The following is a 12,500-nucleotide window of genomic DNA, read 5'->3' as shown; positions in this document are numbered from 1 at the left end:
TCATAAACCTCCCCCGCCACTACTACGCCTCACCATTCCCACATCCCTTAAAAAGGGGGTGAAATATTGCCTGCTATCCTCTCCTTGAAGAGGTGGTTGAGCGGTTTCGGTGGTTGGCCGCGTGGGAAGCGAGAACAGGTCATCGACCGTACCAAGCGCGTCGAATCATTAATCGACGACGGGTCGATGTTTTGTGGAGACGATTTCACTCTTCCAATCGGGAGGAACAGGAGCCAACGCAACAGGTGGCTGAAAGTGAACTTTCTATTTCGCTCTCTCTCTTCTCTCTGTCTTTTTGAGGCTACCTTGGACCAACCATCATACTTCACTTGACCAATAAAAAAAGCAAAAAAGCGATGACTGAAAGTTTTGTTCCTCTATTTTGGATCGAGAGGTCTTAAGGGGTGCCTTTTCTTACACCCTTAATTAGTCCTCTTGCTCTTTCTCTCTCCCGCTGGAGGTTGGATTTTGAAATTCCTTTCTCATCCTGGTCCACCCAATCCAAAAATGTGGGTGAGAATACGAAATCTCAAACCTGTTTCTTCCTCTCGAGCAACTCCTCTCTGCCTTCCACCGGATGATTGTCAGTGTGTGTCATAAACTGTTCTGTTCGATTTTACAGTACCTTTCCCAACACGAGCTACACCCTACATAAAACATAAACGTCCATTAATGCCGTTTTTTTTTTTAATGGGTTTGGCAGTTTCGGTGAGTTCCAAAAATCCGAACTGATGACTCCGCACGTCTAACAGGCACGGTGTCCCTCCAGAGTCCCTACTAAGTTATAAGTTTATTCAACTCGATTGCATAGAATTTAGCTCTCACACACGTACACACGTACATTGGTGGTCGCATTTGAAGAAATGGAAAGTTCAAACAGGTTACCTTGATTATGGTTCAATCAACTTTCTCCAACCACCTTTGAGAGACCTTGTGCGTTGTGCGTGTGGTCAAAGGCATTAAAAAGAAGCCGAGAAGTGGAAGATGCCGAAGCGAAAAGAAAGAGCGAGAAAAATAAAAACACATGAAACAAGATTATCGAAATAGAAGCCCCAACCCTAATCGGACCGGTTTCGCGGTGCGGACTCCGCACGGGTCAGGGAAAACAATCTTTACCAAACATTAATTTTGAGCAACTTTCGCCCGCTGCTTCCGCTTCTTTCGACTAGTTTTTTTATCTCTTTCTTATCCACCCCCCCTACCCCCCTTATGTACGCAGCATACGCAACGCATCAAATGCGTGAAAAGAGTGTGATACGATCTCAATCTATAAAGAAACATAAAATTTCAATCGCCCCACAAATCCGTGTTCCTGAAGCCGACATTGATTTTGGAACTATCGAATCGATCGTGCAAACCCCAATACACCGAACCGAAACCGATGCGGCGAGGGGGAGGTGGGGGGGGAGGAAGAAGCACATTAAGGGAGGAATACGAAATTCGAGATAATTCCAACAGATAGAGAAATCAATGGAAAAAGCTAAGCGCGCGCTCGCGCGTTTCATTCCTCTACACCACATCCCTTCCCCATCATCACAGTGGCCTACTTTGTGTTCGCAGTCTCCGGGGGTTGTGCGTCTCGGTGGAATATGGAAGCTTTTTCCCCCCCGTAAGCGCGGGGCACCATCAATCTAGCAAGCGGGGTGAAGCTTCATCTCCATATTTAAATATGGACCAGCCCCGAGGTCCGATTCCGAGGAAAGTATGCTAATCGTGTACCAATTTCCCGCGATTAGACGCGGTCAATTGGGAGAGCGCTCTCCCCAGTCGGGAAAACATTCGCGCTCCAATTTCCCGCCGGTGCACGGACGCTCTTCCACCACCACCACCGCCACCGATCGAGGTCAATGCTTTTCGCCAAACCGCCTTTTCCAAAACAACCTTGAAAAGCCTTCCGTGTCCGTGTGTTCTAGCCATATTGCCGTGGTAAAAGCGATCAAATTGTCCGTTCCCGCGGCGCGATACGCACAAAAGACTTCAACGGGCGCAACAGACGACGAACCTTCCGCTCTTATTAGTCGGGCAGGACAGGATCACCGGGCTTTTCACTTTTTACCCATCTCGACCTCTACAAGACAAGTGGATCTCTCGTACGCGTGTGCGTGTGTGCGCCTTTTCTTATTAAACAAAATAACACACGCACACCCAGGGGGCGGTTTCTCTTTCGGGGTGAGATGAGCTCATTCAAAAGGCTCGCGCGGCGCGTCCACCGCCGTTTCGAAATGAAAGTGATAAAAGAAAAGAGAAAGTTTCCCCGACTACCCCGTCGTCAGTGTGGACGTGTGTGTGTGACTGCGCTCGTTCAATCGTGCGGGGTAAGGAGGTCCCAAGAGCTACCGGGCAAAAGGGGGACCATGGAATGCCGTGGTGCTCGCAGCAAATAAACTGCCCCCCACAACATCCTGCCGCCATTGAGATGAGCACCGTTTTTTTGATTGCGCTATCTGTTGGGGGGGGGGAAAATCTTTAAATATATTCGGAAATATGTGGAGACCTCTGTTAGTGGAATACAAAACGGGAAGGTTTGGTTGATTGAGTTAATACATCTTTGGCTGTAAATATAAAAGCACTCAGCGTTACTAAACGTTTAAAGCATTTTAATTGCAATCCCTGCGATGCAACAATCCCTTTCCCTGTGCGGTATCTTTAACACGCACAAATTTACCAAAAACAGGTGTCCCGCTTTTGCTGGCAACGGTCTTATCTGGCGAAATTTTAACAAGCCAACCCAAAACAGAAATGTCGACGGAAGACGGGCCACTAGGGCCCCCAGTAGCCAGTAGCCGACGTCAAACCGATCGGTGATCGACGATTTCCGCCTAGCAGTCAGTGCTGGGCCGACGGATTGCCGGACCGGATAGGAATTTCTAGGTCAAAAGCAGCATAATAATTAATATTGATTCTTTCCTCAATTTGGAACCGTTATCTGTTCGACATACGCCGCCAGCCGGGCCCCGCCAACCGTATCCACCTCTCTCGGCCATTCCTTCTCTTTCGTTCTCTCTCCCTCTCTTTCTCTCTATATATCTGTTTGACTGAGCAGCGCAGGCACAGGCGTCAGCAGCACCGGGAAGCGGGCCCCTGCTGCAGGAGGCGCAAGCATGAATTTGCATTCGATCAAACCCTTCTACCTTCCCACTCATCCGCCTGCTTTCCCAACACGCACAAGCACAAACCACACAGTCACACACATTTACACACCATATCGCAAAGGAACACGCTGAGTGGAGGGCGAACACCTCCATCAATCCGATTCGAATCTGGGTCCAACACATTTCTCCCCCCCCCCCCCCCCCAAAACCAAACGGAGGAAGTAATCAATAAAGAAAGATACAACAGCATCTCCACTCTCCCGCTGGTCCACCATTTTGGGGGGCAGGGAGGCAGGCGGGTGTGGTGTGCAACCAAAAATCCCGAAACTCCAATCCCGGCCATAGGGGAGGTGATGGAAAAAAAAGAGCATAACTTTCAAGAAGTAACGAACACGGGAAGAGAGATCAAAGGCACACCATCACCGGGCAGCACAACAAGCACCACCAGCAGCAGCAGCAGCAGCATCATCACCGCAGGCCGAAATCTCCCGAAAATTACAATGCCCCAACCACTGGATCTGGTCACGGGGGCCGCCTCCCATTGGGGGTTGGGGTGAAATCCGGAAAACAGGTCATAAAAGAAGTGGGACCCACACATACACACACACACACGCACGCACATACACACACACACTTCACCACAACAGCCACCCTTGGCCTGGCCGGGGTGGGGAGGGGGTGATTTGGCCCCCTTTGATGTGGGTTTTGGGTTTTTTCTTCTCAGAGCTTTTCGATTGCTATTTTCGTCCAATCCACTGGGTAGCGCGCTGCTCATCGATCTAGGGCCCAATTTTGAATTGCACTTTCAATGTATCCCGTCCGGGGATGAATGGGTGTGCGTGCTTTGGCGTTTGGCGTGTTCGGTTCGACCGTAATCTGGCTTTTTTTCCTCTCCAAGAAGTCATCAAAGTAGTCCTGGGGCTCTTGCTCTTCCTGCACCGTCGCTGACGACGCCCTAGTTTAACTAACTTGTTCCCGAGACAGGTGTGAAGGGGAGGGGGGGCATGGTCTGTCAGGCTGCCCATCGAATGACACTTGTACCAACAAACACAGATCGAAAACGGTATCTGAAGAACGGTTCTTCCCTGGGAAGAGATTCATCATCGCTTGTGGTGCGCTCTCATCCTCCTCCTACCCTGTGTAGTAGAGAGGTTCGTGTCTTGCGCAGCGACAGTCGTTTGTGCTCTACTTCTCGCCTACTAGGGCGCTGCCCGTCCAATGTCCAATTAGCACACCTCCAAGAGATGTTCACATAAGCTTTGCGGAAATCAAACACCACACCGTAACCGTAGCAACAGTGACAGCAACAGCACCAGCAACACCAACAGCAGCAGCAACAACAACGGTTTCTGTTCCCTCAACGGCGTCTGCAGCCTACAGGAGTAGTTACTCACTTTGGGGTCTTGTTGACTGGGAAACGTAACGTGTACTAACTTAGGATGTGTCTACGGAACCGAGCCGCAGCAGAACGAAAACAAAACGCAACAGCCGCCGGGGACAGAGCGATACCAACTAAACCGTAAATCCCGTACGGGCGCTTGCTTAACCACGCTCGCAGCACTACAACTCTCTCTCTTGCTACACACACACGCACCAGATATTGAGCGGCAAAAACCGAGGGCGCGCAGATACACTACTTTCTTCCACCGTGTACACCACGATACTGACTGAACTGTTTCTACTTCTCAAACTCTTAATGAAAACTTTTTTCCTACCCGGGCGGACCCATTCCGCCCGCCCCGCTCCGCTTGGGCTCCCCCCCACCCGGGTTCGTCGTTTGCTGCGGCGACGCCGATCTTCGCGAGCGAGCGAGAGACCGCGAGAGATCCCCATAGCCCCAGCGGTGTTCCGTCCGTACTTTCTTTCCAAGCCAACCCATTATACCGTCCCATTCCTTCCCACTGCCCAAGTTTGTGGCCGTGTGTGTGTGTATGTGTGCCTTGTGTGGGGGTTGGCAGGCGCTTTCACGCGATCGCGCTTCAAACACAGCAAGCAGCAGCAGCAGCAGCAACATCGGCAAGAAGGGAGAAGCTGAACACCACGATGGTACAGGGTGAATAGGGGGCAAGAAGCGGGTGGTGGTTTGTGTAGCTTCGATTCGAGCGAGCGTCTTGGGGCTCTGTTCAGCGATGCCGAAACGATGTTACCCGTCCCGATGACGAACGGGCGACAGAAACGGGGAAGAAGGAACACGAAGGGAGCGAAGCAACCGTTTTCGAACCGGTGGTGGCGAGAGCGGGATCCAACGGGCGAAAGGCTGCGGCCGAAAGATGATGCGAAGGGAAAGCAGAAGAAGAGAGAGAGAAAAAAGTGTTACAAATGTGTGTACGTGTGTATGTATGTGTGTATGCATCGATGTATAGATCCAATGTGCCGTTGATTCGTCGATTTGCTCTTTCCGTCTTGATTCCTTCCTTGGCCGGTTCTTTCCGTGGCGGGTTTCACGTTTTCCTTCGGCGTCGGCCAGCTCCTCGCTTGCTTTGCTTCCCATTCTTCCTTTCGGATTTTCTGTCTGTTGCTGCTGTTGCCTTTCGTCGTCTCCATCCGGTGCCCTCATCTAACAATCTTCCTCTACTATCCCGGGTCGGTTTGGTGGAGTCGCCGCCGCACTCGTTATTATCCGTGGCATGGCGCACGGGCGCACAGTCACACATACGCGCACCGGGCCCCTGCGGGAGGAACTGGCACACTTCTTCCCCGAGCCAATCTCCCCCCAATCATCCCAATTCCATTGCCCCGCGCGTGTCCAAAGCACCTGGTGGGAGACCCATCATCTCGGACCGATCATCGAACCCCAGCGCACGGTGCGCCGCCATTGGGGGTTCGTCGTTTGGATGCGTTTCGCTGTGAAGGAAGAGGCCACACCACGGTCACCACAGCCACCGTATACCCCGGAGCAGGGCTGCACTGGTTGCCACCGTTTTCCGCTTTTCCGTTTCGTGCATCGAGAGCGACAGAGCGAGAGGGTTGTGCTTTTCTTTAAGCTCCAGTTGAGATTTCTTAATAAGCGCGCTACCCGGCCCTCGTCTTAATGCTGCGCTCTGGGTCTCCACCTACCCCCCCCCCCCCCCCCCCCTACAACGGTTGTAATTTCTTTAAAAGCTCTGACCATCCGTGGGTCACAAGGTGTCGTTTTGTTGTTGTTGTTGTTGTTGTTGCAGGAAGCTATCACAGCACTGTTTGGCTTTTCTTTCTTTTGCCCTACGGTCACCAGTTTTGGAGTAAGATGTCATTGCCAGCAGGTAGCCGCTCGAAGCACATCCAGTACAGTAGGTAGGACCGGTGCGGACAGCCTCGAGTACTCTCACGTGCCATAGATTAGTGCGATTACGCCAAAAGTGGTGATTGCTTTTGTTGATGTCGATTCCATTACGGAGATGTCCTTACAGGGGTTTTCAGGGGTGGGATACTTTCATGACTCTTTCTTACACGAAATGATCTGAAAGGAATTGGACTCTATAGCACGCTTGTTGAAAAAATCCAACAGGAATTTCCTATGAGTCTGTCCAATATACGTGCCATAGAGTGCAATTCTCATCATATAAAGTTCTAACAAGAAAAAGTCAAGAAAGTATCCCACAGCTATGAGAACCCCAGCAAACCCCTGTAAAGCTTTATAAGCCTTTTAAGCCAACGTATTATATACCTAACGCATCTTTACCCCTGTGGCTTTCAAGCATACTTTATACCGAGGTATAGGAACTTACTTACATTACTTTCAAAAATGGGTTTCGAACATAGCGATCACCTTTATATAGAATAGGTCGGCAAGCTGCAAACATTAGTTCAATTGCTTCTTTTCGCCAAAATAAACGCCTTAGTGCACAAGAAGTCATCTATATTAATCGTGTTCTCGCACAATAAAAATGGTCTATTATGAACCATTCTGGTATTATCAGATGAATATGGATCCCCCCCTACGGTACAGATGCTGCCGACGAAGAAGGTACCGATGACCTGCCAGGGTTTCTGTTCATCTGTTCTTCGCTTGCACTGGTCGCGCTGTCCAAAGTGCTGCCAGAAGACGAGCTTGCGCCCGGGGAGCTACATTTCCTAAACAAAAAGGAAGGAAAGCAATAAACTCCCAAAGTGCAATGGCTGTGTACATTATTTCAGTTCGGCCGAGATTCGGTACCTCTTCCTCCTACCTTTCTACTAACTGTTCAACTGCCTCCTCATAACGCTAACTGTTGGCACATTATCGCAGCCAATTTCGAATTTTCACCTCGTATACGGTGGGGATACGTTAGATACGATCTTGCTCCGACTGCACTGCTTGGGGAACAAAGCGACCGGCACGGTCTATTCCTCTTGGCGGTGCAGCGGTCGGCTTCTTCCAACTGTCGTTGAAGCGAAAAATAATCAGTGCAGAAAAGAAAAACGAACTGCAAACACTAAACGGAAAAGCTTCCCCGTTGGGTGGAAAATTTGAAGCTTAAATGTTTTTTTGCAGACGCTTCGCTGAGTTGTAAGTAGCCTCGTTAAAACCCTCTTCTTTCACGGATCCTCACCCGGATTTGGAGGATCTCCAATTAGCAGGTTTGAGTGAGTCGTTTTTGTGTCTGATTGTGTCGTTTTCGCGTTTGCCTTTTCGCCCAATGGAATGTGAATTCCTCCTTTTTGCCATTCTTTCAACCTGGTTGTGGCTTGCGTTTGGTGTCACCCGCCCAAGTAACGCACCCTTTTGGCCGTCCTCGACAAGTAAATATTTAACGCAAACAGCAAACCGCGACCGACCCATTCGATCCATCTCCTTGCCATCCCTTCGACAGTGTCTGCCAAAGCGCGCGAGATGACAGATCGCCCGAGCACGCGCTTCAACCGTCTCTCTCTTTCTCTTTTTTTCTCTTGCTCCCCCTCCCCTCCCCTTCACCAATGCGCAGCTTTCGTTGTGTCCGCAAACAACTCATTACCATAATTCGATTCCGAGATTCCGATGCCGTTACTTTCCAACTCCACATCCGCCACCGAGCCGGACGGGCACGGGCACGGGACGTCTCCACCAGGTCACACACACACACACACACACACACCCTGTCCGGGTATTACTCATCCGCGAGCCGCGCGACCCTAGTGGCCACTAGGTTAATCCCCAAGGCTGCAACGGTACGGTATTCTGTGCCGGATAACACCCCTCGCTCACTCCCCGGCACACTCTCCGTGCCATGGAAAGGGAAATAAACGTCGCTGGCGGGTCATGCTGCTGCTCCCGGGTACGGTCGATAATCGGTCGAACGATTATTCAACTACGTCAGGCTCCTGCACATAATTGTGCCTTAACTTCTCGGCCCGCGTCTCTGTTTTATCAAGGTCCTCCGCTCCGTCCCCCGGTCTATCTGCAGGAAAGGGGGGGGGGGTAGGCTGGGAGGTGCGCAACTGGGTGAGACCACTGGTGGACGATACCGTTGCCGGGAATGGATCCAGTTGACCACACCATCCGAGCGGCCAGCGGCGCGAACCGGATCCACCGAAGGTGCTACAGATAGCATTAACACACTTTGCTTCGGATGAATAATTAAACTTTTCCATCCCGAATGCGCCATTTCCCCTTTTCACCAAGAAATCAAGAGAGTGAGAGAGAGCGCAATAATCCCGAAACAGCATCCCGCCCAAAGAGGATGAAACCATATCCTCGCTGCTTAATATATTATTGCACTGTGATTTTCAACAACAATTTCACCAATTCCCCTCGGAATTCATCGCAAATGTTGGCGGCACCAATCCATGCTGCTGGTCACTGACACCGCAGCGGTACAGAAAGTCCAGTTCCACCACCCTAGCTAATCACGGACATGGACAAAAAAGAAAGAAAGAAAAAAAAGAAGGTTCAGCACAACTTGCTGTACGCTCCAGCTGGGTCACCAGCGCGAGCGGAGGGGGAAACAAGGAAAAGTACATGAAAATAAAAGTGTTTCCTTTGCACCCCCCCCCCTCCCCCCACCACCCCCGCTGCCATTACCCGGTCATCGTCCGTCGCCGGCCCGATGGTGGGCCGAGGTCGCCAGCAACGAATTTAACGCCATCCGTTCCGTGCGGAACGTGCGGCTACGCTGAAAACGTGGCCTCTCCCATTACCGATCATCAGCATGCTTGACACGTGCTCGGCCACACAGACACACACGTTTTCCCTGACCATCCAATTGTTTCTTTTAGAGGGTGCGGCCAACCGCTGGATACCGATCGCACCACAGCGAGGGTTCGTCACTTGACGTCGTTCGCCGTTGTTTCCAGCGGGCAGAGAAAGTGTTGCATATTTACATTACAGCAACAACAAAAGGCACGACCTCATCGCGGTCGAAGATCCGTGGTTGCTGCTTTTTATTTTTCTTCTTCTTCTTCCCATCCTCCATTTCCAATCGATTTGGACACATAATAGCCGACCAAATTCCAACCCGCCTTTGTCGATGGAGATTGTTAAGATCTTTATCCAAAAAACAGACAAAAAACGGATCGTTATACCTTGCTCGCTCGCGTAAGCGTCCTTCCTTCTCGCTCAAGTTTCACCGTGACCTCCAGTGTTGGTGGGCCTTCACACACATACACACACATGCATACAGACACACGCAAAAACCGGTCCAGAAAGTACCGGAGAGTTGGAAGTCCAGCCCGAAGAAGGTACACCAAACTAACCCATAGCTTCCCCATAGCTGTTCGGCTGTTGATGCCTTAAAATTATCCTAATGTGAATGGCGCATGTCCTCGATAGTTTGGTGTACGGTGCTGGTATGCTTTTTTTTCTAAAATGGCCATCGTTCCACACCTTTCCATGGGGCGATCGACATTCAACCGGTGCGCGATCACCGCCAACCGCCAAAAATAAACCACGGCAGCAACCCAAACTACCCCCCGAATGTAAGTTCCGGTTTCGAAGCCACTTTGGCGTCCCAGTTCGTGCCAAGTTGCGCCCGGGGATGCGAGGACGCGTCTCGCGGTACGCCCGGTTGCCCAGCAGCCAGGCACAGACGTGGAAAGTAATGTGTGAAAAGTTTCACTTTCCTCTCGTGAAACCGGTGAAAGATCTGGTGAAGGGCAGGCAGGTTCGTCGCTTGCGCGCGCGCGTTCGATGGCGCATTCGACGCGATGCAGCGGCTACCGAAAACTATTATTCAACGCGGATGCAACCGAGCCATCATATGCTGGGCGCGGTGCGGGGTGCCGTCATTTTGTTCTATGCAAAGCGCGCTCGGTCGCTCGGTGATGCAAACGAGTTTAATGACGTAAGCTAAGGATCGCCCCTAGCCGGAGCCTTTATCTATCGGGTTTGGGACAGTTTTCGGATTCTAGAGTAGAAGTCGCTTAGATGATGCTTTCTCTTGTCGCACCTTGAGGGGGGGGGGGGCAGCTTAACAGAGACGTTGAGGTTTTGAATTTTAATTAGAAAACAACAAACATCCCAATTAGTGTTCTACCCCACAATCATCTCATTTGTATGCGCCGGTCTCCCCTCCCTCCAACTGTGCCATATTTTTCTGCGCTCGCTCGCTTTCTGTTATCACTAGAAATTCCATTCCAATCCTCAAGTGATGGCGTTGGCGATCGATGAAAAGCACCAACGAAAAACGGATACAACAGCAACTCCAATTCCAATAGCGCAGAAAGGGCGGTGCGGTGCCCCACAGGAAGTTTCATTAGAAAGTCATAAATTGTGTTTCACTTCACCAACCAGTCAGCCAGCCAGCCGGCCAACCGGCCAACCGGCCAGTCAGGCAGGCAGATCGCCAACCCGCACCACCCACTTTCGACACATTGCGCGCTCGCACACATAGCGAGCAATCCCGAAAACCAACCAAACGTTCCGAATATAATCCGCACTGCTTGGTGGGTGCGTGTGGCCAGCGCGTGAACACACACACCGGAATGGGTGAGCAGCGATAGCGCGAAACTAGCGCTCGTCCGTTGACTCTTCTTCGGCGGCACTCGAAACTCGGCCGGACCGTTTTGGAGCGAACGGAACCCTCTCCCCCCTCCCTCCTTTCCCCTCGTGGTTGGCGTGTACGTGGTACGTTTTGCGAATAATCCACGCGGTACCACTGGCGTGCACCGGCGTGGAAATCTTGTCGCGACCGTTGTCTATTTTCACCCTTAATTGTAGCCCCCGCCCCGTGGTGGTGGTGGTGGTGGTGCGCATCCGTGGCAGCGGTTGCAGATAAGCAATGGTACAATTCCTTCCCAAGCCACCCACCCACCCACCTAGTGTCATGCGTGGCGGGTGTGGTATTGCTTTGCGATTCGGTTTCGTGCGCTTTTGCAGCTTTTGTTTCCTCGTGTCTTCGTTTTCTGTAATGGGGCCGCCCGCGGGGGTAGTTGGCGTAAAAGCTTATCTTTTGCGCAAAGTACATAAACACACACATACACACATACGAGCAAACACGCGCGTACAGGTGTGAAGATGAAGAAAACATAAACATAAGCAGTAAATTCCTCGCAAGAAAACATCATTTGTTTCCACCTGCGGTGCTAGTAGTGCTCTGACCTGCTTCAATGAGCGAGGCGTGATGCATGGTCAATTTCTCTGTCCGTCGACGGATTTCTTTTTCTCCCCGCGCCATGCCAGGCGCTGGCAGGCGAAATACTCTCGGCGCTGATTGCACGCACGCAGTAGCAATTTGTATGTTTCCCTGGCAACGCTTTTCAATTGCCAGTACCACCCCGCGTGTGCCGTTTTTCCCCCTTCAGCTTTAGCTGGTTCGGTTGGTTAAATTAGCGCATCAGAGGTGGCATCGCTACTTTCTTGCTGTGTGGAGGGCGGGCAAGTTTTCTTTGACTAATCCTCTACCCATAAATCCCGTACGCAATCGAAATACTTTCTTTCTACACTTAACTTACTTTGTAAACGTTTTCGTTTTTTCTGTTCTTTCTGTCTTGCAAAAAAAAAATGATACGTACTGTGTTCGGTTGACCGTTCTACTTACTTTAAATGTTAATATTCGGTACAAAGTTAAACGTGAGAATGTCGTGCAGCTTGGTCTGCATTTGGTGCGTATTGTCGTTCATCTTTTTAACGGATGTGGTCGTATTCTGGAGCACCATCTAAAACGTACCTTGGGTTAATGATCCTGCAGCATACTGTGTCGCAGTAGATGACACCGGAAACCGAAAACAATAACGCTCACTCACCTGCGATTTCATGAGAAAGTTGTCCGTTTCATTGAGCTGCTTCGAGACGGATATTACCGTGTTGTGGATGAATTCGTTCAGCATCGAAATGCAACGTTCATCTGGAAGCGAAACAAAAAAAAAATGCACATTAAAGTCGAGTGGCGGGGGGCGGGGGTAGGCAGGCCATTGCGTTGCAAATTTTCCACTTACTCATCGCCCGGCGCACGTGCAGCCGTTGCATCTCCTCGTCCGAAGCAACGACCTGTGGCGGTGTGCTGGATGCCGATGATTCAACCGCTTCTCGGGCAA

General features: G+C 50.9%; 1 protein-coding gene across 4 annotated transcripts in view; it reads right to left on the bottom strand.

The window, feature by feature from the left end:
* LOC121591043 (nucleolin-like) overlaps positions 1-12,084 on the bottom strand; it is a 14,499-nt gene extending 2,415 nt beyond the window's left edge. For 2 of the 4 annotated variants that reach the window (XM_041911377.1, XM_041911381.1), the window contains exon 1: positions 4,487-4,760. The gene's annotated coding sequence lies outside the window, so the exon portion shown is untranslated. Of the gene's footprint in view, positions 1-4,486; positions 4,761-12,004 lie in introns of those variants that run through there. The other 2 variants (XM_041911379.1, XM_041911378.1) reach the window with 2 other exon arrangements.
* Positions 12,085-12,500: the final 416 nt, after the last annotated feature.

This window comes from Anopheles merus, chromosome 2R (genome assembly GCF_017562075.2).
Source record: "Anopheles merus strain MAF chromosome 2R, AmerM5.1, whole genome shotgun sequence".
NCBI classification, from domain to species: domain Eukaryota; kingdom Metazoa; phylum Arthropoda; class Insecta; order Diptera; family Culicidae; genus Anopheles; species Anopheles merus.
The sequence above is the reverse complement of the archived record's forward strand: the minus strand, read 5'-3'. Positions and strand labels throughout refer to the sequence as shown.